The sequence below is a fragment of the Salmo salar genome, chromosome 26, assembly GCF_965601325.2.
Source record: "Salmo salar chromosome 26, fSalSal1, whole genome shotgun sequence".
NCBI lineage: Eukaryota > Metazoa > Chordata > Actinopteri > Salmoniformes > Salmonidae > Salmo > Salmo salar.
Window position 1 is genome coordinate 12,560,009 of NC_138316.1, and position 26,556 is coordinate 12,586,564.

A 26,556-nucleotide genomic window follows, 5' to 3' on the forward strand; every position below is an offset into this window, starting at 1 on the left:
GGGATTTTTTTCACACACCACCCTCACCAGTCAGTCAATATCTAGAAAATATAATGGGAGTGGAGAAATCAGGGGTGAAATGTAGATAAGTCGACCTTAACACGCGAAGGGGAAGAGACGGCTGTGCCCATATATCAATTACCCATGCTATCATAGGAGGATGATGAAGGGCTCGAGTGTTGGGCTCCAGGCCCCCCCCCCCCCCCCCCGCCCAGCCCCCTTCGGTCCCCTCTGTCGCCTGACAGTCTCCCCCTTCGGCCCCCTCTCCCCTGCGCCGGGTAGGGAGGAGGACGGACGTGCCTGCTTTTGACTCCAGCGCCAGACCTGCTATCTGTCAAGGGCTCCCACTGCTCCTCTGAGACAGACCATCATGCCTACAGATTGTTGTCATGGACGACGGCAGGGGGCTGGGAGGGAGGGGTAGATATGTACAATATGTTTTCAAAGGGAGCAGGGCTTGATTGGAATGATAAGGAGAGACGCTAATCTGCTAGGATACGGCCTCAAAGGCACATTGGCTCTGACACTTAAACCCTCGCGCCACAGGGAAACAGCTCCCTGGTAAACCCCTATAGACCCAGGGAGGGCAACTCTCTGCACATGTCGCACTGTCGTACTCCAGTAAGAACTCCACGTACCCTTTCACAAAAACATACTGCTAGGCTAAAAATGATCACTCAAGCCTGGGCATTTAACATTGGACATGTTTTTGTGTATTTTTGGGGGATTTTCTGAGAGACTGACGGATTGAGGATATTTTCTACTGACATCTTTCAAATGTTTAGCATTTTCTATGAGTGTATCTCTACAAAGCTGCAGGTAACGCAGGCCCTATGTCTCAAGCACTAGTGGCATTGAACTCCAGCAACGTGAAATCAATGAAATGTGAAAATGAAGGACGTTGTTGAGACGTATGCTTTCAAAGTGCCTCCATCTCCTTTAAACAGTGAATGGCTTTGATTCCCATTTTCTTTGTAGTTGGAGAGATATCTCCAAAAATTATCCCAGGCTTGAGATTGAGCGCTCCAGTAATAGGTTTAAACTGCAAAATAAAAGCTTTCTGTTTATCGTTGATCATTTCCACAGTATACTTACGCATACTTCTCCGGTTTGTGCCTTCCAGGTTTGTGTTCGGAGTTAAGACGAGAGTTGAACATGTTACTGCTAAATATTCCCCAGGGTAATAACAGTGTATACATGACGATTGGAAGCGTGAGGAAATGGAAGAAAGAGGGGGGAAGTTGGGTAAAGGAGAGACAATAAGAGAAACACACGGAGAGAGAGACTCAAAGGACACGTGGAGAAGAGCGTGCGAGAAATAAAACGCGAGGGACGCAGACAGAGCGAGGGAGGACGGAAGGGAAAAAGGGGGTGAGAGTCAGACAGTGGAAGGAAGAGGGAGAGGAGCAGAGATGGAGGGAGGGAGGTTGAGGTGTCTCTTATAGCCAGATCCTTCCTTACAGGACACGTCTTAGATTTCGGCGCGATCAGATTGTGAGGGATACGGAGACGTTCTGAAGGAGCATTAGTAATTCATCACTAGGAGGGCTGGGATTTTCACTTTCACCGTCTGGGGCCTGGGCCTAGCTAGCTACCCTACCAGCTTTTTTTTTAAGAACACTACCCAATGTCCCTGCTTATTTTGTGTTTTTGTGTAGCTTTCCCAGTCAGTGTTAAGAGAGAGTGAAGGGGGGGGGAAGGAATCACAAAAAAAGAAAGATATTGGGGGCTTAAGAGGCAAATCATTTCCTTTGTGCAGTGTGCTAATTATTACTCCAGTCATAACGAGCTTTAGTCTCCTCCATAGACACAGACAGTGTGCTTTAAGCCTTCACACGGATCACTACCGTAGGGTGTAGTGACCATAAAAACAGAATGGCCTTCACTTATGGTTCTTTCCCCCCCACCCCTTCTCTATTTTTTTTTATTTTCTGTACTATGAATAAATCGAGTCTGTCCCGGACATGAAAATGTCAAATACCTAAAATACACCTAGGCTAAATAGCGTATAAATTTTTAATGCTCGCTCATCCTATGCTGCTATTCTCATATCTAGCCTGTCTGCCAACAGCTGTTGCAGGCTCCCTCACAGGGGATTTATCATCCATCTAAAAGAGTAAGGGAGCGTTGTTCAAAAGACAAGGAAGGGAGCCTTATTTTCATGGATCCGTACCTCTCGTTTAATTCAAGCCTGAAACTTCTCCCTGTGATATACGAGTAGAATTCAATTACACTAATGCCAAAACATAAATTGTTCATGATTCGTCCCATATTTCTCATGTTATAATTGCTAGCTAGCTCTTATAAATGAAAAAGACATAGAGTGGGTAGGCATGAAGTGGAAGTATAGTGACATTGGAGAGGTGGCACAAGGGGAGGGGAAGATGACATGTCTCAGTGTGGTAACTGAATGACGTTCATGTGTGTTTTTAGGTGGCATGTGGCTGATGATTATGGTAGATTATCACAATCCAGATTGTAACAAGTTACAAGCATTAGCAGAAGCCTATGGCAACGTAGAGAGAGAGAGCGATGTGAGTGTGATAGAGCTGTGCCAGTGGGACAGGGGGACTGATCACTGATCAGTGTGTGACAGAAGGTCTGTGTGTGTGTGTGTGGGGGGGGGGGGGGGGGGGGGGGGGGGGGGGGCATACCTTAACACACTAACTGCATACTGGTCTGGAGCCTGTCTGTCAGGTTCGAGGAGACCCAGGCAGTCACTGCCACTGAGTCACTACAGCACACAGCAATGACAACCGACCTAGAGGGATGTGTCTCTGTCCTGTCCTGTCAGAGAGTGAGAGAGCGAGAGAGAGAGAGAGGAAAGGAAAGAGAGAGAGAGAGAGAGAGAGGCAGATGATGTCAAGTGAAATGTAACAAATTCTCTGAATGGCGGCGAAGCGCAGAGGTCAAGGAAACGCAGCCGGAAAAGGTTAAAGATGAAATAAAAGCCGTGCCTTGCAGCGGGCTGAAAATCTATCCCTCCAAGGCAAGGCCATCACTGACGCGCGGCAGACAAGATGCTAAATACTGCACGGCACTCTGGGATCTTTCATTTTCATCCGATCAATAAGGGCTTATATTTATCAGGATTCCAAGCAGCTGCCACATCTGACAACCTCCACTTCATTTTCTCACTCCTCCTCCTCCTCCTCCTCCTCACGCTAAATCGGGAGCCATCGACCATAAAAGAGACTGAGGCCTCTAGCTTTGCCATTTACACCCCCAGACACAATTCCATTAAAGGACCCCCCTTTTCTGGTTAAAGAAACATGCATTGTCATTATGGTTTTGGCAACAGACCACCACACTCTTCATATGTTCTTTGTTCCCCTATCCCCACCCATAACGCCACAAAGAGAAGACCGACTTCAGCCGTTTACACATTAGACCCCTTTTCTAATGTTTGAGATTCATTTTAAAATAACCACATTTGTGAAGTCCCCCCCCCCCCCCCCCTATAATTCAAAGTATTAAAATGTGCGGAAGATTTGTTAAGGGGGCGAGTTAAAATAGCTCAATCTCTAATCATCTGTACGACAATATTTGCTGTGAGGCATTCTAAATAGATTATCGCTGGTCCATCTGTCTCATCATTGATTGATAAGGCATTAAGCTGCCTTGGAAAAGGGAGGCCTTCCCACTACAGTAAAAGGGTTCTTCTTTTTGAAATCAGGGGCATGGCAACAGAACAACCCCGGCACTTGTCTGCTCAAGAAACTCTTTCCTTTAAGCGTTGGTGAGAGGGGAAGTAAAAATAGGACGGCTGTATCCGGTTTTGGGAAGTGTGAATCTTCTTCTTTTTATTACAAAGAGATGTGGAGGAGGGGAGGAAGTGCAAAAAAAAACACACACACACACAAACACAAAAACAAGGGACATCATCAACATATGAATACTATATGCAAATGGTTAGCAGAGAGCAGATGTTGGTGCATTTAATTGACCTATATGTGAATTGCATCCAAACCTTTTACTCTGTTACTACGCCCAGTGTACAATATAACTGGATTAAGGGACTGGCACACAGAACAGCAGTGTGAATGGGGACTAGACAGAGTACGGTACAGTTTGAACGCGAGAGACGGAGAGAATAGGCGTTTCAAAGGAGAGCGGCGCCTTGACAGGAAGCTGTCAGAGCTGGATGAAACCCAAACACAGCGCCTGGCTGTCAACGTCCCTCTGCTGTCTCGTGTGGATGACATCACCGTGTGACTGTGGAAATGGATCACTTAATGGCCTTTGGAGAGCAATGCCGTCTGTGACATGTTACTGTACGCCGCGTTAAGGCCTGGATTACAGCACACTGTCTTTATGGATATTCATATTTAGACTTCTCCTTCCTCTCTAATTCTCCCTCTCATTAGCTTCTCCCTCTTTCCACCCTTTCTGCCGGAGAAAGGCTAGAAGTCACGCATCTTAAGCTGAAATGTTTGCATGGGCGAGCCATGAGAAACACAGATGCTATTTTCATCTAGGCTGCCTCCTTGTCTCCCTCCCTTTCTCCTGCTTGGGAATGTCATTAAATTGTATTAAATAGCCTTTTGTCCAGAGGGCAAGGACCACCCGATATATGATAATACATTAATGCCCCAGTGTTGCAACCAGTGAGCTGAGACGATTTTAAGGCCGAGAGCTGGGCGGAACAAGCATGAAGCACCATTGTGTGTATTTGTGTGTGTATGTGCGCGCACGCGCGCGTGTGTGTCTATACGTGTGCATGTGGCTCTCTAACAACTGTGACACATACTAATAGAAACATACCTAATAAATAACAAGCTTTCAGGGTCTGGCAAGCTGACATTTTCTCTGTGAGCAGGACAATTTCATATCTGCGGTGCAGGGAACCAAATTGCATCACACGGAGATGCCAGCGGATTAGCATAAAAATTAACACTTAAATTTCAGCTTATTGCCAACCCCACTCCTGCTCCTCCTGCCACACAACAATCAATTCCTCTTATAAATCTGATTAGATTCCATGACGCTTATTATCCTAGGCATGTCCCTACACTGCCATCCAAGGCTCCAAGACTTATTTGTTTAAATAGAATGAAAGAGCTGATAAATCTATAGGTGCACTTCTCATGCACACACACACACAGGCCACCTCTCTCCCCCCACTCTCTCCCTCCATCACCCTCTCTCTCTCTCTCTCTCTCATAGTAAGTCTGATTTGCAGATCACCAATGGTGTGGAAAAACAGGGAGGGAAATCAATCTTGATGGATATGCTGTAGTACTGTAAAACGTAGCTGATGCCCAGATTGCTCTGAAACTAAGCAAAAACGAGTTCATGCATTTCTAAAAAAAAACAAGTTAACACTTTGTACGGCTTCCAATGTTCTGAGCGTGTTTATATACGATGTCCCAGAGACCATCTTCGCTTGCTCTCCCTCCTTTGACCACCTCCCTCCGAAGACAACTCCATCCACGAACTTTCCCCGACCCTCTCACCACCTCCCATCTCATGAAAGCTACGCTCTTTTCCTCTTCTAAATCGCTTCTCCTTTTTGAGATTCTTTATGTAATGAATAGCGCTATAGAAGTTGAAAAGAATATTATTGTTATTATAAAATGTCAATCCAATAACAACGTGTTTGGTCTTTTTCGTCTTTTGACCAGCCCTGAAGTACGCCTTTTCAGTCATTTATCAAGTGCACAGCTACTTTCAACGGTCTCCATGTTTATCTAGGGGGAAATCGTAGCAAGGAAAAGCCATCTCATGTTGGAAAGCTTAATACAGTTGCGATGAAACATTTGTCAATATAGCACTTTAGAAAACATTGCACAAATACGCGGTGAAAGCCGAACGCACGTTGGGTGGCTTGCTAGGCAGAGAGACTCTCTTTTGTTTAGATCAATGGCATTTCATCGCATCCAGATGTCTTTAAGCACCGTTCAGCCACCGTTCCCTGCGCTCCAAGACGGACGCTAAACGAATACAAACAGTTATTTCTAACGCCATTCCTCCTCCATGCTTAACAGTGTCACGGTCCCAGACCCTAGCTCGTCTTAAGGTGAACTACCGTTCAGATCCAGGGCTTTAAGACTGGGAGGATGAAACGTGATTAAGAGCAGGCAGAGTTCCTGGGTCGTGTTGTGTGTGTACGCCTGCTCTGGGCCTTCTGGCTGTGGACAGGAGAGACGTTTTATCCTCTCTCCCGGGTCGAAAATTCCACGTCGGGCGTGACGCCCGCGTCACATTGTAGGCCACGCGCCTGAGGAGATCTGGGACAGAGGTGTGCCAAGGCTGAGTCAGGCATTACAAAATAAGACTGGTATATAGGCCCCCCGATTCGATGCCCAAACTGCTCTACGACACAGTGGAGCAGAGGGGGAAAGAGGGAGAGAGAGGGAGAGAGGGAGGAATATGAAACAGAGGGAGTAAAAGAGAGAGAGAGAACGTCTGATGTTATAAGTGGATAACAACAGCCCCTGCTATGCAGCAGCGGAGGCGCAGAATCATTTCAACCAGCTACCCCCCCCCCCCCCCCCTCACACTCTAGCCACCCCTCTATTCTTATGTTAACACAGCTAAAGAGGAGTGGGCCCACCCAGCAGTAGAAACTTCAGGAAAAAGAATCTATTTCTCTCCACTGCCTAATGTAACTTACACCGTCCATAAGAGCAAACTCCAGCAACACCAATACATTTACTGTGCTTTTAAAGCATATTACCTTTCACAGAGTTTATGAACAATAAACGGGGTGATTAGCTGGTCTATTTTTCTCTCTGTAAGGCCACGCAACGGTGGGGGAAGAATTTGAAAGTCTTTGTATTCAGAGTAAACACTGCTCTCTTTGTTGATTGTAGTCTTTCGTTCTTTTTGTTGTTGTCATTTATATTTTTTTCTCCTTCAGAGCCTGTTGTTTTTTTCTCCAAACAATACATCCGCTCTCTCGCGTCTGAAGTGCACACCTCGCTGACATGTTATAGGTTAAACCCTGTTGAACGGAGAGACATCATTTATACCGTACTTTTTTACGGCCGTGCGTAATTAAGGCAGCATGTCCTATCTCTCAGCCATCTATACGCCCGAGGCCTTTATTTAAACAACTTAACAGTGAAATGTTTGCGTTCTCAGCATTCGGCGGGGCCCACCCACAGATTATTATTCCATACCTCTCCAGGACTTTTTGAGGAGTTTACGCTTAGAGCGGTTATTGTTTTTGATTATGGCAGTCTCTTAAGACTCGACGCCACCGGGCTAAAAAACATGTTTACAGAATCCGTGTGTGAACCTGAAGGCCGTACCCAGGCCAAATGTACATTCTCCATATGATTTACGGACATCAGATTAAACTATTTATGTCCACGCACGGCTGTTTAAAATTCACTGCTTGGGGCTTTTTAGGAGTGCACACGCATGTTTGCATTTCTCACTGTGTTTAATGGAATTTGATGGAAAGATTGAGTGTTTACACTTCATCAGAAGTGATACAAAAAAAAATGGTAGACTCAGCAAATGCTTATTATCGGTTTATTGGAGTAGTAATATCTAATATCACCTATATAAAAAGTTGTTCCAAGTATTGCCACACACACACACACACACACACACACACACACACACACACACACACGCACACACACACACACACACACACTGCAAACTTGCATATCCACAAACCAAAAACACACATCAAGGTTGTCTGGGGGCCTACAAGGCTGTGTGGGTCACTGTGTGTCTGGCTGTAGAGTCTAGGGGGGGATTGGCAGTTTCTGTGTAGTTTCAGGATCAGGCTGAAAGTAAAAGTGAGTTATGTTTGTGGAGAGACAACACTAGACAGGATCAGGCTGAAAGCAAAAGTGAGTTATGTTTGTGGAGAGACAACACTAGACAGGATCAGGCTGAAAGTAAAAGCGGGTTGTGTTCGTGGAGAGACAACACTAGACAGGATCAGGCTGAAAGTAAAAGTGAGTTATGTTTGTGGATAGACAATACTAGACGGGCCCAGGCTGAAGGTAAAAGCGGGTTGTGTTCGTGGAGACACAACACTAGACAGGATCAGGCTGAAAGTAAAAGTGGGTTGTGTCCGTGGAGACACAACACGAGACAGGATCAGGCTGAAGGTAAAAGCGGGTTGTGTCCGTGGAGACACAACACGAGACAGGATCAGGCTGAAAGTAAAAGTGGGTTGTGTCCGTGGAGACACAACACTAGACAGGATCAGGCTGAAAGTAAAAGCGGGTTGTGTTCGTGGAGAGACAACACGAGACAGGCTCAGGCTGAAGGTAAAAGTGAGTTATGCTTGTGGAGAGACAACACTAGACAGGATCAGGCTGAAAGTAAAAGTGGGTAGTGTCTGTGGAGACACAACACGAGACAGGATCAGGCTGAAGGTAAAAGCGGGTTGTGTATCTGTCGAGACACAACGAGACAGGATCAGGCTGAATGTAAAAGTGGGTTGTGTCCGTGGAGACACAACACGAGACAGGATTAGGCTGAAAGTAAAAGTGGGTTGTGTCCGTGGAGACACAACACGAGACAGGATCAGGCTGAAGGTAAAAGCGGGTTGTGTCCGTGGAGACACAACACGAGACGGGACCAGGCTGAAGGTAAAAGCGGGTTGTGTTCGTGGATAGACAACACTAGACGGGCCCAGGCTGAAGGTAAAAGCGGGTTGTGTTCGTGGATAGACAACACTAGACGGGCCCAGGCTGAAGGTAAAAGCGGGTTGTGTCCGTGGAGACACAACACGAGACAGGATCAGATGTCAGAGCAGATGTATTTTAATGGTGTCTTCTGATGACTGATGCTCAGCACACCACCATGCACAATTTAAGTGTGGCACATCACAGTGAGTCAGGTGGTGGTAGACCACAGGGCACATCCAAAAAGCTTCCAGTCAAAGAGGCTTGCTTTTAACACGTACACATGCACCACCTAGCACACCTTTGATGCTCCATACGACTCTGCTCCCCCCTTTTAGAAATATACAGCAAAGGATGGCGACAATCAGGGACGGGAATAGGGTGGACTGGTCACACTCAAGCAGTCACACATACTGTACTCTATGCCTTGTTAAAAGCCGCCATGCAGACACTAACTTCATAAAATAACATTCTAAAGGTTCTATTTAATGTGCATCCTTATTTATCCTGGGTATAAAAAAAAAACATCCGCTTGCCCCTGAAAGAAAAGAAAAACACAATCCCATAAATGAATGTTGGTAAAAGGCCTTTGGGCGTAAGCATGCTTTTTCATTCTCTGTTCCTAATGGAAAAAGCTCTCTAACGCCGTTCCCCTTGTAACCCATAGCCGTCCCATAGGACTTGGCCTGGGACAAGCCCTGTCCTCTATGATAATCACATAGAGGACCTATGAATCGCTAGCCATCTAAGGGCTCGGGCTTTGCTGCAGTGTGCAGACGGGACTTCTGAACCTTTTGGTTAGCCGTCTTCTGATGAAGAAAATGAAATGATTTGACTTTTAAGACATGCGCCGCTATTCCATCACCCGGCCTTGCTCGTCGCTTCATTACTGTTCTGAGATCAGCTGTTCTTTTTCACTCCCTTTTTCTGCTGCTACTTGAGCATGTTTACTAAGACCCACCCGGCCTTGCTCGTCGCTTCATTACCGTTCTGAGATCAGCTGTTCTTTTTCACTCCCTTTTTCTGCTGCTACTTGAGCATATTTACTAAGACCCAGCTAGATGACTGACTAGGTAAGAAAGCTACTAGGAACTCATACTCTTGCTACTATCCTAATAGTGTATACTGTATATCAGAGGTTGACTAGCTACATTTGAGTAGTTAAAAGTGCTGACTCCATCTGTTTACTAGCTTGACTTGTGCTTAAGGGTAGATGAGTGCCAGGCAGTCTGACCTGAGGCTTGTTAAGGGGAACTGGATGGGTGGACCGGGTCTGCATGACACACAGGCACAGACACGCCAGTCATCTATAAACTCGCCAGAGAGGGAGACCCCCAAGTCTCTCCAGTCACATTAGGAAACCGCGCAACATGTTTGCACTTGTGCTACAGATCATGCTATTCCCACCTCGCACTGGAGTTAGAGTTCTAGCGTAACGGTGTGTGTGTGTGTGTGGTGTGTGTGTGTGTGTGTGTGTGTGTGTGTGTGTGTGTGTGTGTGTGTGTGTGTGTGTGTGTGTGTGTGTGTGTGTGTGTGTGTGTGTTTGTGTGTGTGTCTTGCAAACAATCTGTATAACCTGCACAGACCCTGGCCCTGCCTGGTGCAAGGCAAAGCCCCATGTGAGAGGCTTGTTCTGCAGCACACAGGCTGTGTCTCTCTCTCTCTCTCTCTCTCTCTCTCTCTCTCTCTCTCTCTCTGTGCCCCTTTTCTCACAGGTCCTCAGACCATCATCCCACACCTAGTTTCATACACTGGCAAATCCACGCACACACACAGCCTTTTACCACAACCTGCCCGACAACACTATGCTAACGTGGTCTACCTCGGCAACAGATCGAAGCCATACTACCAGATCTTGGTTTTAGTGTCTACCGTAGACTTGTACATCCCTCTCTCCCCACTGCATGTGTTGTAGAAGCCTCACCACCTAGGGAGTCAGGGCAGACATTTCTTTACCTCAGCCTCACCGCCTAGGGAGTCAGGGCAGACATTTCTTTACCTCAGCCTCACCACCTAGGGAGTCAGGGCAGACATTTCTTTACCTCAGCCAAAGGTAAACAGATTGAACAGGCCACCTGGCTGCCGCCAAGTAAGCACTTCTCGGGCTGAGACGAGCGGGCTGAAACTGGAACCACTCTGCAGGGTCATGTCCCCAGCACAAATGGACCAAACGTCCATTCATCTTTAAGTACAGGACACAGAGGGAAAACAGTTTTGGTTGAAAATATCATCTTGGGGCAAGTCCCAACACCACATAAAATAATGTCATGGTTAAATACAGACAGCTTCCTATTACAGATTATTCTGATGTTAAATGTTTATTGGTGATAGGGAACACTGGTTGCTGACCATTGAAGACCTGAGACGGCATGGTTTATGGTCCACACACACACAGTGCACGCCACCGAGGGGAGCACTATCGATCGCACGTGGCACCGACACACTCTCATCGGTGTCATTCAAACCCTTTCAATTTTTAATCACCAGTTCAACACTAGATCCAGTCCCTCCACTGGGCCACACATGCCAGCACACACACACACACGCACGCACGCACGCACACGCACACACACACACACACACACACACACACACACCACACACACACACACACACACACACACACACACACACGCACACACACATATGCATGCACACATACAGACACACACACACATATGCATGCATACATACAGACACACACACAAACACATGCATACAAACACACACATATGCATGCACACATACAGACACACACACAAACACATGCATACAAACACACACACATATGCATGCATGCACACATACAGACACACACACAAACACATGCATACAAACACACACACATATGCATGCATGCACACATACAGACACACACACAAACACATGCATAAAAACACACACACACACACACACACACACACACACACACACACACACGCATGCATGCATACAAACACACACGCAGTACACTTACAGAAAGCAAGGTTAGACTGCACGACCAACCAAAAAGAACACACCAGGCCCACAGACAGGCTCATACAATAGATCTCATCACATGGCTTTTATAAAGCCCACCAACTTTTCCCCTTCAGCTTGACCTTGCTCAGTGGTATTCATTACATCATTAAGTTACCTCTTCATTAACTTTTCATTATTTATGGAGGCTTTGGGGAGGGGAGTCTTTATCAAATAGTATCTTTTGTTGAGCTCACTATGTAGAGGACAGCTCCCCCTGAGAACCAGCCCGGTATCTTTCTCTCACTGCCAACAGGACTATCAGCCATGAGCCCTGTCATCTCATACCTCAGAAATACTGCTCTGTTCAGACTGGGGGCGGGAGGGGGGGGGGGGGGGGGGGGGTGGGGGGGGCAGCTACTCTGGCTTCCAAATAGAGGGCGTGTCCTCTACAAAATAGTCACAGGGATTTGAGCATAGCTTTATAGCCACAGCGTCTGGTCGTCAGTTATCTCTTCCCCCCCCCCCCCACTCCTATATTTTCCCCCCTTCGTTTCTTTCATATATTTCTATTGCAATGTCAAACTGCTGCACTATAACCTCTGACTCATCCAAACATCTCTGGACAGAACACATAAACATATTTGTGTTTTTCTAGCCTTACATGAGCGCCATTCTGTTCCCGAGCGTTCGTGGCGATCTGTCATTAGCGATACATCGGCCCGAAAACACAGCCACAGATTGCGTTTAAAAAAGAAAAAAAAAAAAGTTCTGGCCACCGACCATTTAGCATCACCAGCCAATTATAAATGGCAAATCACAATACGCAGATTTCCTTTTTTTCCTCCCCTCCTAACAGCGGACCCTGGCAAGGCTCCACGGCTTCTCTTGAATAATGTGGTGATAGCCCTTTGTGCTTGGAGCTGCCCGGCCATTTGTTATTTCACACAATGAGCTGTGAGAGAGAGAGAGAGGGACGATTAGGAGTCTGGATGATACAGTGACCGGAACACCTCCTGTACCAAAAGAGCCCGTCCCAAATAGACTACAGTAATGCAGCCCTATACTGTAGTCGGGCTAGTGAGCTGCCTCTCAATCTCCAGACCATCTAAAGATCATTTGTCAATTACAGGAGGCTAATGCATCGGGAGGCGAGAATCCCACTGAAATAAAGGGAGGGGAAAAAAGCGAGGGGGGGGGGGGGAGAAAAAAAATCTCTTGAGAAACGCTCACACGCTAATAATATAACTTAAACATGCTGAGAGAGAGCATTATGCGCAAATGGAAATCAAAAAAGAAAAACACAGTGTAATTTAAACTGGGGCAGGGCTGGAATGGGTTTATCTTACAAATGGTAATCTCTTTCTCTCTTTCTCTCTCTCTCTCTCTCTCCCTGCTCCTTTTGAGTAAGAAGACCACCGCAATATTATCAGGGAAATAGATTTCACTATGAGATGGGTCCCTGCCCAGTCAAAAGGAGATCTATGTTTTGTGTTGAAAGGGTTAAAAAGGTGACACTGAAGCCTCAACAACGGTGGTAGAAATCCTTTCTAGAGGGGACTATGGCAGCCAGGACTCCCAACACACGGAGAGGTACAGTCTCTGAGGTAAATCACATCTCCACAGTTGCACTCCACCCCTGGCCTTTAAAGACATGCCCTAGTCTACTACCTCACAAGGTACTCGACAGATGAAGAAACCGCATCTACCGCCTTGAAAAGTGAACACTGTAAAATGTACAGAAACATTTCCAAAATAGCTACCAGAGAGACGTGTCGCGGTAAATAACGCTCAAGGTCGACCGAGCATTACTCTGGAAATAACGAAGAAAAGAAATAACATCAACAAAAATTCAAACTGTGTATTTCTCTTCAGCGGAGCTGGAGTTATAGAATAATGTGCAACGTTTCAAGGCTTAGCAGAAACCTCAGAGAGACAATGGATGAACACAAACAAAAACAGACACACACACACACACACACACACACCAAGGCCCAGTCAGTCTGACGTTATCTTGTAAGACTTGTGTTTCCGAGCAGCTGCATTGCTGAAAAGAGGTGTGCTGATATATTCTAATCACTTTTTTAGCCTGGCTGATTATCGCATCAAATGGGCTGTGGCGTGATTGGTTGTTTTAACCGAGAATTGCTCAGTAGAACAGAATGTTACTGTCCTCCTTTAAGATCTCTGTGTCCCCCTTCCCCACTAGCAGAATAATCACCAGAGGGGAAAGAAAATCTAGAATAACTTTGTTTCACTTTGTTCAGTTGTTGCTTATTTGGTCCTTCTTTTAAAGAACGTTTCCTGGTTTGAGAAAGGCTGCGTAAAGGTGGGCCTATCTGAAATGTTTCCTGATTGTAATTGTCAATGTGAGGACGCAAAGAGTCTGGCTAGCCCAGGTACGACCCAGCTAGTGTTAGAAGTCTCCTTAACTTAAATGACATCCTTATGTGAGCGAGATCCTATCACTCTCAGCCCCTTTCCAGCTGACCCGCTTCATTTCCATCCCTCTCCCCTTCCACCTCCTCTTTAAGAGACTAAAGCGCTGCACACACTCCACTCCTCCACTCCACTCCTCTCAATCCCTCCCATGTCTTCCCGATTCTCCGTCATCCCAAGACGTAAGCTATCGGAATATTGGGAAAGTTGTGCCGAGTTCAGATTGGACCTGTGTAGCGATGACAGAACACATCATCCGACAGCCCCGCTGAGCTCCTGCTGAAATAGTTGTCTGCCGCACGGCATTACTGTCACGCTTCTCCGAGATGGAGCGCACCACTCTGCTTCTCCCCTGTTAGGCTGCACCTTCAGGGAATACACTGAGACACCTGGGGCAGGCCCCACCGAAGAGCTGAGTCCCACACTACAGCCACCTCGGGTCACAGCGACACAACAGCAACCAGAGAGAGAGAGATAGAGAGAGTGAGAGAGACAGAGTGAGAGAGAGTGAGAGAGAGAGAGACAGAGTGAGAGTGAGAGTGAGAGTGAGAGTGAGAGAGAGAGAGTGAGAGTGAGAGTGAGAGAGAGAGTGAGAGTGAGAGAAAGAGTGAGAGAAAGAGTGAGAGAGTGTGAGAGAAAGAGTGAGAGAGAGTGAGAGAGAGAGAGCGAGGAGAGAGAGAGAGAGAGAGAGAGAGAAAGAGAGACAGAGAGAGAGAGAGAGAGCGAGAGAGAGAGAGACAGAGAGAGAGAGAGAGAGAGAGAGAGAGAGAGCAAAAGTGCCTTCTCAAGAGCGGGAAATTCCTCCTCATCTCATAGGCAATTGGATTAGTTAATGATAACACATCACCTCAACACTCCAGCTCCGTTCTTCATTACTGCATATCCTCCAGCTAGAGCTCATGCATCATGCATGTGATGACTTAAGTTGCGGGTTACATCTAAGTCTATGTTAGCAGACTGTATACGTCGGCAAAATGTGCATGTACCTGTGCTGTACACTACTGGGTGTGGGATAAATCAATATGGTACTGAGTTGAACTTAACTTAGCCATATCCTAGGACCTCACACATGCCTTACACAATCCCCTGTAATCAAAGACTGCAGCCTTAACTGTCAGAGAGGGATCCCTGCCAGAGAGAGGGGGGTAGGGGTGGACGGGGGGGTAGACCCCCAGACCCTAGAGATGGAGTGTCACATGAGCTCCATCGCAGAGTGCCTTTATTAGCCGAGGCGTGGGTCTTACCCTCACTGTCATCTTCAAATGTGGCGAACACCTGCTCACAGGCGCGCAACACAATCACACAGAGCCTGCAAAGAATTAATTTAGAGTTGGGGTAATTGCAACAAAAATATGAAATCTGGACGCGTCACATCCATTTCTCAGGGCCCCAACTGAGAGTAATTTGAAACAGCTTCCCATCGATGGACTTTTCATCTTTTGTTTTTCTCTGCGAAAGCTGTGCAGTTTCTTTAATACCACACAGACATCCAGACGGTTATTTGCTTAAAGAGGGACAACTGACAGAAATTCTTTATGCTTCTATCCCCCCCCAATACCGCTCTCGCCTCAGATTCCAAGTCTAAGATATATGATGGTTCCGGTGCCAGCATCTATAATATAAATTAGCAATGCAATAAGATTTGCAACGCTGCCACAATCAGCCCTGAATCCATAAGCAAATCAGCCGCCTTCTCTCACCCACCCGTGCCAGTGTTGCTTTTTACTCAGTCACATAATGATCCCTCTATCCGTCAAGCTCTGAGACTCAGTCACTGCTAATAATTCATGCCACTTTTTATATGCCATTGTGCCTCTTGATGTTCCTCATCACTGAACCCTGCATGACTGGTGCCACAATTACATGTTTGTGTGTGTGTGTGTGTGTCCGTGTGCTTGTGCACGCGTGTGTGTGAACTCAAACGGGCTGCATACTTTCTGCGTATGTCCACGTCTGTGTGTGGTGTGTGCTCTGATCGACATTAGTTTGAATGGTTAGGAGGGAACAGATGTCAGCGCATGTCGACTGCCAGGAAGACTGAACAAAGCCAATCACATTCATCCCTTTCCTGTCCAAATGCAGTAAAAGAGGGGGACCTGCAAAAACAACCCATGGCATTAACTGTGAGCATGCCATCCCCATTCCGTCCCATGCCATCCCATTCCGTCCTGTGTATAAACCAGCACATGCTGCCCGCCTGCCTGGCACACAGAGGGACACGTCCATCTCATTCAGGATAAATCGCTTAAATGATTAGAGACGTGGAGGAGTGTAGAGGCAAGATACAAAATGGCGTCAGAATATTATCTACCCTCAAGGATAGCTTGATCATTCATGAGATAGTATCTCAAGTCAGCGAGCGATAGAATCTATACCCAAACAGGTCTTTTTCACATATAAAAATGATCCCCTCAAATGCAAACTATGTTTTGACATAACGACCAGCTTCTGTGTGTTGTTTTGATTTGAACTGCTATGTTAAGTAATGTTCCCGTGTTGAACAAAATCTGTTAACTGGAATCACGATCAACATGCACAACAGGCATACTGACGCACGGCGGCCTTTTTCATACGCTCAGCTAGGAGTGGAAACCTAATTCAGGTGACAAACGGGCATCTTCATTATTTTTGGGGGGAGAAATTTTAGTCACGCAGAAAATCTAATTCACCAGATGATAATGAAGAGGAAACGGAGGAGGACAACAGAGGCGCGGCTACACCGCATTGTTTGACCTCTGACCCACACAGCACTGCTCAGACCCAGCGGCGAAAGACACTTACTGGGGCGTATTGGGAAACGAATACGTTGGACCATTAACAGACGTTCTGTGACGGACATCTCCCAGAACGTGGATAACAACCGCTTTTTTCCCCACAACTGGAGTGGCGTTTGCTCTATTCATTTTGACTTAGGCCCTTGACACAATGGCTCACAGGGCTTTTCTGAGTCTTCCGAAATGTTTCCCCTTGGTCAGGTTCCTGAATGCTTATCATGATATTGATTATGACACCCCTCTTCTGCATCAAAGGAGATGTGCCTCTACAAACAGGCGTCTGTGCTTCATTTCAGACCGACAGCCAGCGCATCATAAAATAATTGGCCCTCGCCGTGTTATAACCCCTTACCGTACATTGGCTCGGTTTATTTGCCTGCAGATATACTGCATCTACCTGCTCTATAGAGGCCAAATGATTTTGGGGATATAGATACACTGAGCTATGTACTAATCTGGCATGGAAAGAGATTGAAAGTATAGAAGGACAAGAAAGAGAGAGAGAGAGAGAGAGGAGAGAGAGAGAGAGAGAGAGAGAGAGAGAGAGAGAGAGAGAGAGAGAGAGAGAGAGAGAGAGACCGTGACAACAAAGCATCATGGGAGCTGTGCTCACAGACGTGCGCATGGCAATACGTCTGCTCAGTTTTCTTGCTGTCCTTTTTACATTCCCAGACCCAACTGGGTCTCAAATGTGATCGGCGTAGCAGTCCAAGATGGACCTGGGGTTAAAGTGACTGGCAAGAGTATCAACTCTCAGAACCACCTCCCAGTTTTGAGAGCTCCGTCATGTCGACTGTCGCCATTCCAACGGAGCATGTTTGTCGTGACACACAGAGGAGGACGAATGACAAAACACCACCTGCAACAGACGCCTGGAAGTAACAGATTGCTTGAGAACGGCCCCTTCAACGGTTCTCTATTTCTCTCTTTTTATGCTGGTGTGTGTGCGTGTGTGCGTGCGTGCGTGTCTGTGTGTGTGCGTGTGTGTGCGTGTGTGTGCGCGTGTTGTGGTGAGAACTATAACGGGTAAATATTCTCCACGTGCAGAGCAACGTAACCTATGGCATCACGTGAGTGACTGTCATAGGGAGTGAGTGCCAGAGCCTTGGACATGTGGCGTGGGGAATCCGGTGACCTTTCCCCCCCCCGCGGCTGCATTGTAAACCACACACCATTTCCCATAATACTTGAACAGCCTGTGAGTGGTGTGTAACCCCTGAGGTTAAAGAGCAATCTGTAACCAATTAACCATTTGACTAGCAAAGCCTGCGTACCGTGAATGGGAGGAATGCACAGAGCAGTGGAAAACCTCTGACTGGATGCAGGAAGGGGGGAGGAGGGTTGGTGGTTGGCGACTAAGGATAACCGAGGGAGGGGTTACGTGTGAAGGGGGAGCGGGGGAGCGGGGATGATGGGGTTGAAGCCTTCCGTGGTGACACTGGGATCCAACACCGACTACACTACCTGGTGAAACCACCAAACCTGACCACGATTTAGGGCTCTTGTGGTGTGGCCCTGGTAATCAGTCCCAGGCATGGTGCACGACGTCTCCCCTCCGCCTCCCTCCAACAGGAGGGAGATATATAAAGGGAGATAGAGAGAGAGAGAGAGAGAGAGATGAGGGAGAGAGGGGAGACAGAGAGAGAGAGAGAGAGAGAGATGAGGGAGAGAGGGGAGACAGAGAGAGAGAGAGAGATGAGGGAGAGAGGGGAGACAGAGAGAGAGAGAGAGAGAGATGAGGGAGAGAGGGGAGACAGAGAAAGGGAGCAGAAAGAGAGATGAGGGAGAGAGGGGAGACAGAGAAAGGGAGCAGAAAGAGAGATGAGGGAGAGAGGGGAGACAGAGAGAGAGAGAGAGAGAGAGAGAGAGATGAGGGAGAGAGGGGAGATATATAAAGGGAGATAGAGAGAGAGATGAGGGAGAGAGGGGAGCAGAAAGAGCGACGGAAGGAGAGGAGTCTTCGGGGCCGGGTCCATCCTCTCCATCCATCATCGGCGTGTCTGCAGCGGGATCAGGGCCGTGTAATGAGCCGTGGGCCCCCTTACACGTGTTGACGCACCGCAAAATAAGATCCATTTGCCTACACGGCCGCTAGCGACTGGAGGGGAACGCACCCGTTACGGCCCGCTGCCCCCCCCCCCCCAATCTCGGAGGTGAACCCCCCCAAAGAAAAAACACAGAGCTCTGTCTGCTCTGCCTCTGTGGTCAGCCCATCTATCTCTGGGGAGGGAGTGGTGGTGGGGGGGGGGGGGGGGGGGGCAGTCAGAGGAGGAGGAGGAGAGGGGTGACCCTCTTACACAGACGGACAGAAGCAACTGAGCTCCAGCGTCACATGACTTCAAGGCGTCGCTGTCAAGGGGACTGAGAGAGTCAAGGAAGTAACCCTGTAAATGTTGCACTTGACCGTGCGGTTCGACTGGACAGGATGTGACTTCCATCAGTAGAACATTATAAACTGTTGTGGTTGATTTGCGTGGATATAACTAGAAACCGTCAGCTAAACTAGCATTGCAATTTACATAGCGGTTTTGGATAGGTGGTCCACTTTCCACCGTTTACTGAGAGATCTGATCAACCACAAAGATCTGATAAGACAACAACTGTAAATGTAAAAAAATCGAAGTTCATATCCATAACAAACCATTTCTAACCGAGCTATTTTCTCTTCGTTTGTCTTCCTGTCCACTGTCCAGCTATTTTCACACCACCCTAAAGAACTAACGATGCATTTAAAGGGAGAATTAGCAGGAGAGCAGAGGGGAAATGGCCTTTTCACAACTGTACATCTGGCCAGAGAGCTCAGCACACAGCCCTGCGTCATATTGTTAATACTGTACCAACGTGGAAATATGCATCGTAAAAGACAACAGCGATTCCACAAAGCGTCCTCAGAAAGCCAGAGAAAGAGAGAGAAAGGACAGCGAGAGAGAAAGAGAGATAGAGATAGAGAGATAGAAAGGACAGAGAGATAGATAGAGAGATAGAAAGGACAGAGAGAGGTAGAGAGATAGAGAGAAAGATACAGAGAAAGGTAGAGAGATAGGACAGCGAGAGAGAGAGAGAAAGGACAGAAAGAGAGAGAGAGTGATAGAGAGAAGGGACAGAGAGAGAAAGAGAGATAGGACAGAGAGAGAGAGAGAGAGAGAGAGAGAGAGAGAGAGAGAGAGAGAGAGAGAGAGAGAGAGAGAGAGAGAGACAAAGGACAGAAAGAGAGATAGAGAGAAAGGACAGAAAGGGAGATAGAGAGAAAGGACAGAGAGATAGAGAGATAGAGAGAAAGGACAGAGAGAGAGAAAGTGCGAGAGAGAGAAAGGACAGAGAGAGAGAACGAGTGAGAGAGAAAGGACAGCGAGATAGATGGAGTGAGAGAGCTGTGCTGTTGGGGCGAAAGAGAATGCGACTAATAATGAGACATCTATTTTACCCACCAGCCCTCTGTGTGCAGCGCCTCGATGATACGCCTGTTTTCCTCCGGCCCCCATTATCAGTGCACTTGAACCCGGGATAACAATGCGTTCATAGAGATTGAGAAGTGCCGGGGCCTTAATTGTATGTATTTAGTCACGCAAACCGAGGCAATGGCCTGAGAATGGCTAGTTAGCCAATGACATCATTTAGCTTGAGAGTTGACTCAATGGGGCTGTGGCAAATGTGCACTGTTGCCACGTCCACCCATTCGGGGTCTGCTCTCACCGTCCAGAACTATCTGTCTCATATCTACTGTGTATTACAGGGCATATTTGGTGTTTTCTGAACCAGTAGGTCTCCCAAGATCACTCCGGTGGTGTCTCTGTCTTCATTGTAAACATCTTCTTCTCTAAAGAGAATATGCTTTAAGAATATGCGAGTTGTGTAGTTTTTGTGTGGCGTGTGTGTGTTTGTGTGTGTGTGCCCTTTGTCAATCAATGGCGGATGGTGGCGGCACAAAGCTGACGATCGCATCATGATGTTATTGTGCCTGACTTGCTCGGCACAAAGAGGGAAGGGAGTGTGTTCTCAAGCAGGGATGTCGGCACTTGAAAAATCAATCACCATCTGGGCTCATTTCATACAAGGGAGGAGAGCGAGAGGAAGAACCAACAGCTCCCGTTTGGCCAGAAACAACAGGCTAGGCCAAACCTGAGGAAAACGTTGCGGCAACATTGGGGCCTATCCGCACCATTAAGGCGGCACTGTGCGAAAGCAGCTCGACATTAGCCGAGCGCAAGGTCACAGAAAGCAAACACGGATAAGAGTACAGAAAGCACAGATTCACCTGCTTGGCTGACACCACAGGTCATAGAGCTCATCTCTGTTTATTCTTTGCCATTCCAATGGCAAACAGCTGTAACTGCACTTCATATATAAATGATCTTCTTAACTTAAAAGTGTTAAATCGTAGGGGGGGGAATTGGAACGTATGTCACTAAATCACTTTTTACAGTCCAAAAACACCCAGCCCCACATTTTGGCGGGGTCTGAGGGGGTGGCATGATTTTTGCTGCAGCGTTGCCTCCTTTCAGTAGCACAGCTGTGTGAAAAACACCAGTTAGAAAGGGTGCTGAGGCAGCAAAAGCATTTAATACTCAACAAACAGTTATCTAAGCCCATGTCCAATAACTAGACACCGCTGTAATGTGACCTACATACTAAGTGAATAAGAATTTTTACATCAGGGAGGGGGCGAACAGAACAGAGCTCATTCAGCTGACAGTAATTAAATAGCAAGTATTCCTTTTCACTGGCCTTTTGCCTCTCTCCCAGCTAAGAAAGTATAATGTAACAGAACATATTGTGCCACATTAAGTATTCTACTGTTTTTTTCCCCCCAGTTCTTTCGGATTTAATGGAATGACAAGTCAGGGGAGGGTTAGTCTGAATCTTTCAAGGACGTGGGATGGATTCTAACACTGTTCCCTTCTTGCATGTACTGCCTAAGCTGGGGGATGAACACACTGACCTGAAGCCAGCCTGCTACATTGGAAGTCCACCACATGACATACATAAGTCACATACGAGTTCAGAGGGGAATGAGGTCAGACAGACCCATGGACCACTAGTCCGTTCACACACGCACGCACACAGACAGACAGACAGACAGACAGACAGACAGACAGACAGACAGACAGACAGACAGACAGACAGACAGACAGACAGACAGACAGACAGACAGACAGACAGACAGACAGACAGACAGACAGACAAGACAGACAGACAGATCCACACACTGCATCCCCAGCCTTCCGCCTGCATGCCCACCTCCCTTGAAGGTGAATGTGAGAGTGAAACCCAAGCCAGCCATGCTCTCAGATCAGGTAGGACGGTTCCAAACAAACCGCAGACGGATGATGAAAGAGGGGGAGCGGGCGAAACAGGCGATACGCCAGCCGCCAGAACAAAGCAGGTGTCCGTATTAATGCATCATCGAGCACTTGGAACCCTCCACCTCGATACAAGAGGAGGAGGAGGAGGGGGAGGGGCAAGACGGGGAGGGCGAGCACAGGGAAAGAGCAAAGTCAGTAAAAGAGAACGTTTCAACCAATTAGAATAAGTAGAAAACAAGTCAACGGGTTACAGTGTGGCGGGCAACATCATAAACTTCACATTGGGATGAATCATCAGTGGGGATCTTCATTCTGTCTGTGACAACAGGTCATCTGTTTGAATTGGCCTTGTTTCTTAAAAACAGACGGATTCATACACTCCTTTTGTCACTCCGGGAGTTAAGAAGATCAAAACGAAAATCAGGACAAAGTGACACATCGGATGTAGATCACGCGAAGAGCAGTCATCAACACTGGGTGCCAAAATAACACGACAAAGAAAGTGATCAAGTTAGTAAGGGGCATAGCATTGGCACCTATAGAGAGCTTCACAGTAACGAGTACAACTGCTGATGAGTCACTGTGGCATTTGCGTTCCTCAATTCTGAAACAGGAGTTTGGTTTTTATGAGACAACAACAGGCAAGAGGCAACAACAACAAAAAAAGAGGGGGGAGAGAAGAAAGACAGAGGCAGGAACAAAACGCGTGCGGATCAATTACCACACCTCCGGGGTGTCTTAATTGAATTCTCCTCTACAGCTGACACATATTCCTCTGGTTGTAGGTGTCTACTGCGTTTGCATAAATGTGCCTCCAATTTGAAGCCGAAACGGAGGTCGAGAGGCACCCACAGAAACGACAAAAAAACATCCAACCAGAAAACAGGGATTTAAAATAGGGATAAGGTTGATTCTAGGAGTAAAACCTGGGATGTTATTGAGAAGTACATTACAAAAAAAGATCCTTCCATCCACACAGAACCCCCATTGTGTGGTTTTGGATAAACACTGATAAAAAACAAGGTTAAAGAAATCCACTGTGCGATTTAGCATGTTCCATCATACCGTTAATTCCCTTCCAGATACTCCCCAGCTGTCTCTCTTCTTGTTGTTCTCTTTCAGCGTAGCAATGTGTGAGCGTCCTGGGTGTCTAACTCACATCAGGTTCCCTGTCCCATGAGACTCGTCGTTTTTTTCAAGCCCTGTTTCATCACAACGCTGCTATTTTTAGGCCGCGAATGTTTTAAAAATCTGGTCACAGAAATCAGGCTCCATTCAGGAGAGGGCCTTTGTAGAACTTAAATACACCCCAATGAGTCCTTCAAGAAAGACCTCTCCTTTTAACCCTCCCTTTAATGCTTTAAGTTTAGGATTGTTAGTTGTGTCTGTGGGTGGGTTTTCTTTCTTTTTTAGGGCATTAGACCGGCTAGCTATTGAACGCCACAGTGTCTATAAAAATTCATCAGGATTAAAATGACCTGAGACGCAAAACGAAAGTTCCTAAAGTACCCAAATGGGGTCCGTATCTTTTGGACACATTCTCCAGGCCTTGGGAACAGGATTGCTTCCTGACAAAGTGTCCCTGCCTTGACAATGAGCACCTTTCAGCCCCACACAGGGTCTGCCTTTAGAGCTGGAGAGGGAGACGTATTTCACATATCAATCAAAGAGGAGAGAAAGACCCTCGTCGGGGTAAAAGTGGCCCTTCAGAAAACCTGAACAGATCAAAATGGAGTAAATGCCATTTCCCTCTTATTGTGGCCATTCAGCTGAGTTTTATCAGATGAGGGAAGTAAGTAAGTGAAAGAGAGCCCTCATTCTTAATCATATTTCTCTTCTCGTTGCCGTAAGGGAGGACGGGGCATGACAAAGAGAATGAAAAGCATCTCATCAGGTCAGGATTTCCAGTGTGACCTATATCTTACGTTTATCAACAACATAGAAAGACTTTTTCACATTTACATTTCAGTAATTTAAGCGGGCGCTCTTATCCAGACCCGCTTACAGTAGTGAGCGCATACATTTGTCGTACTGGTCCCCGCGTTGCAATCAAACTCACAACCCTGGCTTTGCAAGTGCCATGCTCTACCAACTGAGCCATGCGGACTACGCAAGTGGAATTAAATCAGCGTGGCTAGAACACGATGTCAGCGGGACCGTCTCCGATGAGTGTGGATACCTTACCGTATGTTTACATATATACACAGTATATACAGTGCTCCAAAAAATAAAGGGAACACTTAAACAACACAATGTAACTCCAAGTCAATCACACTTCTGTGAAATCAAACTGTCCACTTAGGAAGCAAAACTGATTGACAATACATTTCACATGCTGTTGTGCAAATGGAATAGACAACAGGTGGAAATTATAGGCAATTAGCAAGACACCCCCAATAAAGGAGTGGTTCTGCAGGTGGTGACCACAGACCACTTCTCAGTTCCTATGCTTCCTGGCTGATGTTTTGGTCACTTTTGAATGCTGGCGGTGCTTTCACTCTAGTGGTAGCATGAGACGGAGTCTACAACCCACACAAGTGGCTCAGGTAGTGCAACTCATCCAGGATGGCACATCAATGCGAGCTGTGGCAAGAAGGTTTGCTGTGTCTGTCAGCGTAGTGTCCAGAGCATGGAGGCGCTACCAGGAGACAGGCCAGTACATCAGGAGATGTGGAGGAGGCCGTAGGAGGGCAACAACCCAGCAGCAGGACCGCTACCTCCGCCTTTGTGCAAGGAGGAGCAGGAGGAGCACTGCCAGAGCCCTGCAAAATGACCTTCAGCAGGCCACAAATGTGCATGTGTCTGCTCAAACGGTCAGAAACAGACTCCATGAGGGTGGTATGAGGGCCCGACGTCCACAGGTGGGGGTTGTGCTTACAGCCCAACACCGTGCAGGACGTTTGGCATTTGCCAGAGAACACCAAGATTGGCAAATGGCGCCCTGTGCTCTTCACAGATGAAAGCAGGTTCACACTGAGCATGTGACAGACGTGACAGAGTCTGGAGACGCCGTGGAGAACGTTCTGCTGCCTGCAACATCCTCCAGCATGACCGGTTTGGCGGTGGGTCAGTCATGGTGTGGGGTGGCATTTCTTTGGGGGGCCGCACAGCCCTCCATGTGCTCGCCAGAGGTAGCCTGACTGCCATTAGGTACCGAGATGAGATCCTCAGACTGCTTGTGAGACCATATGCTGGTGCGGTTGGCCCTGGGTTCCTCCTAATGCAAGACAATGCTAGACCTCATGTGCTGGAGTGTGTCAGCAGTTCCTGCAAGAGGAAGGCATTGATGCTATGGACTGGCCCGCCCGTTCCCCAGACCTGAATCCAATTGAGCACATCTGGGACATCATGTCTCGCTCCATCCACCAACACCACGTTGCACCACAGACTGTCCAGGAGTTGGCGGATGCTTTAGTCCAGGTCTGGGAGGAGATCCCTCAGGAGACCATCCGCCACCTCATCAGGAGCATGCCCAGGCGTTGTAGGGAGGTCATACAGGCACGTGGAGGCCACACACACTACTGAGCCTCATTTTGACTTGTTTTAAGGACATTACATCAAAGTTGGATCAGCCTGTAGTGTGGTTTTCCACTTTAATTTTGAGTGTGACTCCAAATCCAGACCCTCCATGGGTTGATAAATTGTATTTCCATTGATTATTTTTGTGTGATTTTGTTGTCAGCACATTCAACTATGTAAAGAAAAAAGTATTTAATAAGATTATTTCATTCATTCAGATCAAGGATGTGTTATTTTAGTGTTCACTTTATTTTTTGGAGCAGTGTACTTTATTGTGCGCACGTACGTGCGCGTGTGTTCTTTACACACCCAGTGCAGTTAGTTGGTGTAACGAACACACGGCGTGTACATCAGGCCACCCCTGGCAGCCACTGAGCCAGCCAGTCGCACCACTGTCGCTAATCACGCTAAAGAAATGAATTGCGTATCTGCGTTGGTAATTCCAAATTGCATTTGACTACCTCAGCCTAGATTTATGATACACATATAAATATAGTATTTCTGGACAGGTGGATTAATGGGTCTCCTCAAAGGGCTTCTTTATAGGTCAGTGCCTGCGTGTCTCAGCAACGCTACTGTAATCCCCCCCCCCCCCCAAAAAAAAATCATCTCATCTGCACCTCAATTCATTACAGCACAGGAGGAGAAGAACACAGAAGGGGTAAGAGCACAGTGCTGAGAAAATGATGCCTCTAGTGAGTAATGGAGAGACTTAGACATGGGCCTCCATCACATGCTGTATCTGATCTACTTCCACTGTGAACACGCACACACACAAGCTACTGTACGCGTTAATGTGTGTAAATCTGTGTCATCGTGTGAATTTATGGATTTCTGTAAGTGGGCGGGTATGTAGTAGTATGAAATTGCATTAGTAGCTCCTGTATTCGTTCAACATACAGCGTGAGTGGGATTTTGAAATTGGGATGTTCTGAATTTGTAGAATTGGGGACAAGGCAGCCTTGG

The 26,556-nt window shown here is 47.1% G+C and overlaps 1 protein-coding gene across 5 annotated transcripts in view; it reads right to left on the minus strand.

The window, feature by feature from the left end:
* Nucleotides 1-26,556, minus strand: part of LOC106587166 (zinc finger protein 536) — a 180,279-nt gene that overhangs the window by 119,570 nt on the left and 34,153 nt on the right. For 3 of the 5 annotated variants that reach the window (XM_082969410.1, XM_082969413.1, XM_082969414.1), the window contains exon 4: nucleotides 2,655-2,787. The exons of 1 other annotated variant lie outside the window; for it this stretch is intronic. The gene's annotated coding sequence lies outside the window, so the exon portion shown is untranslated. The remainder of the gene's footprint in view (nucleotides 1-2,654; nucleotides 2,788-26,556) is intronic. One more of the 5 variants, XM_045708867.2, reaches the window with a different exon arrangement.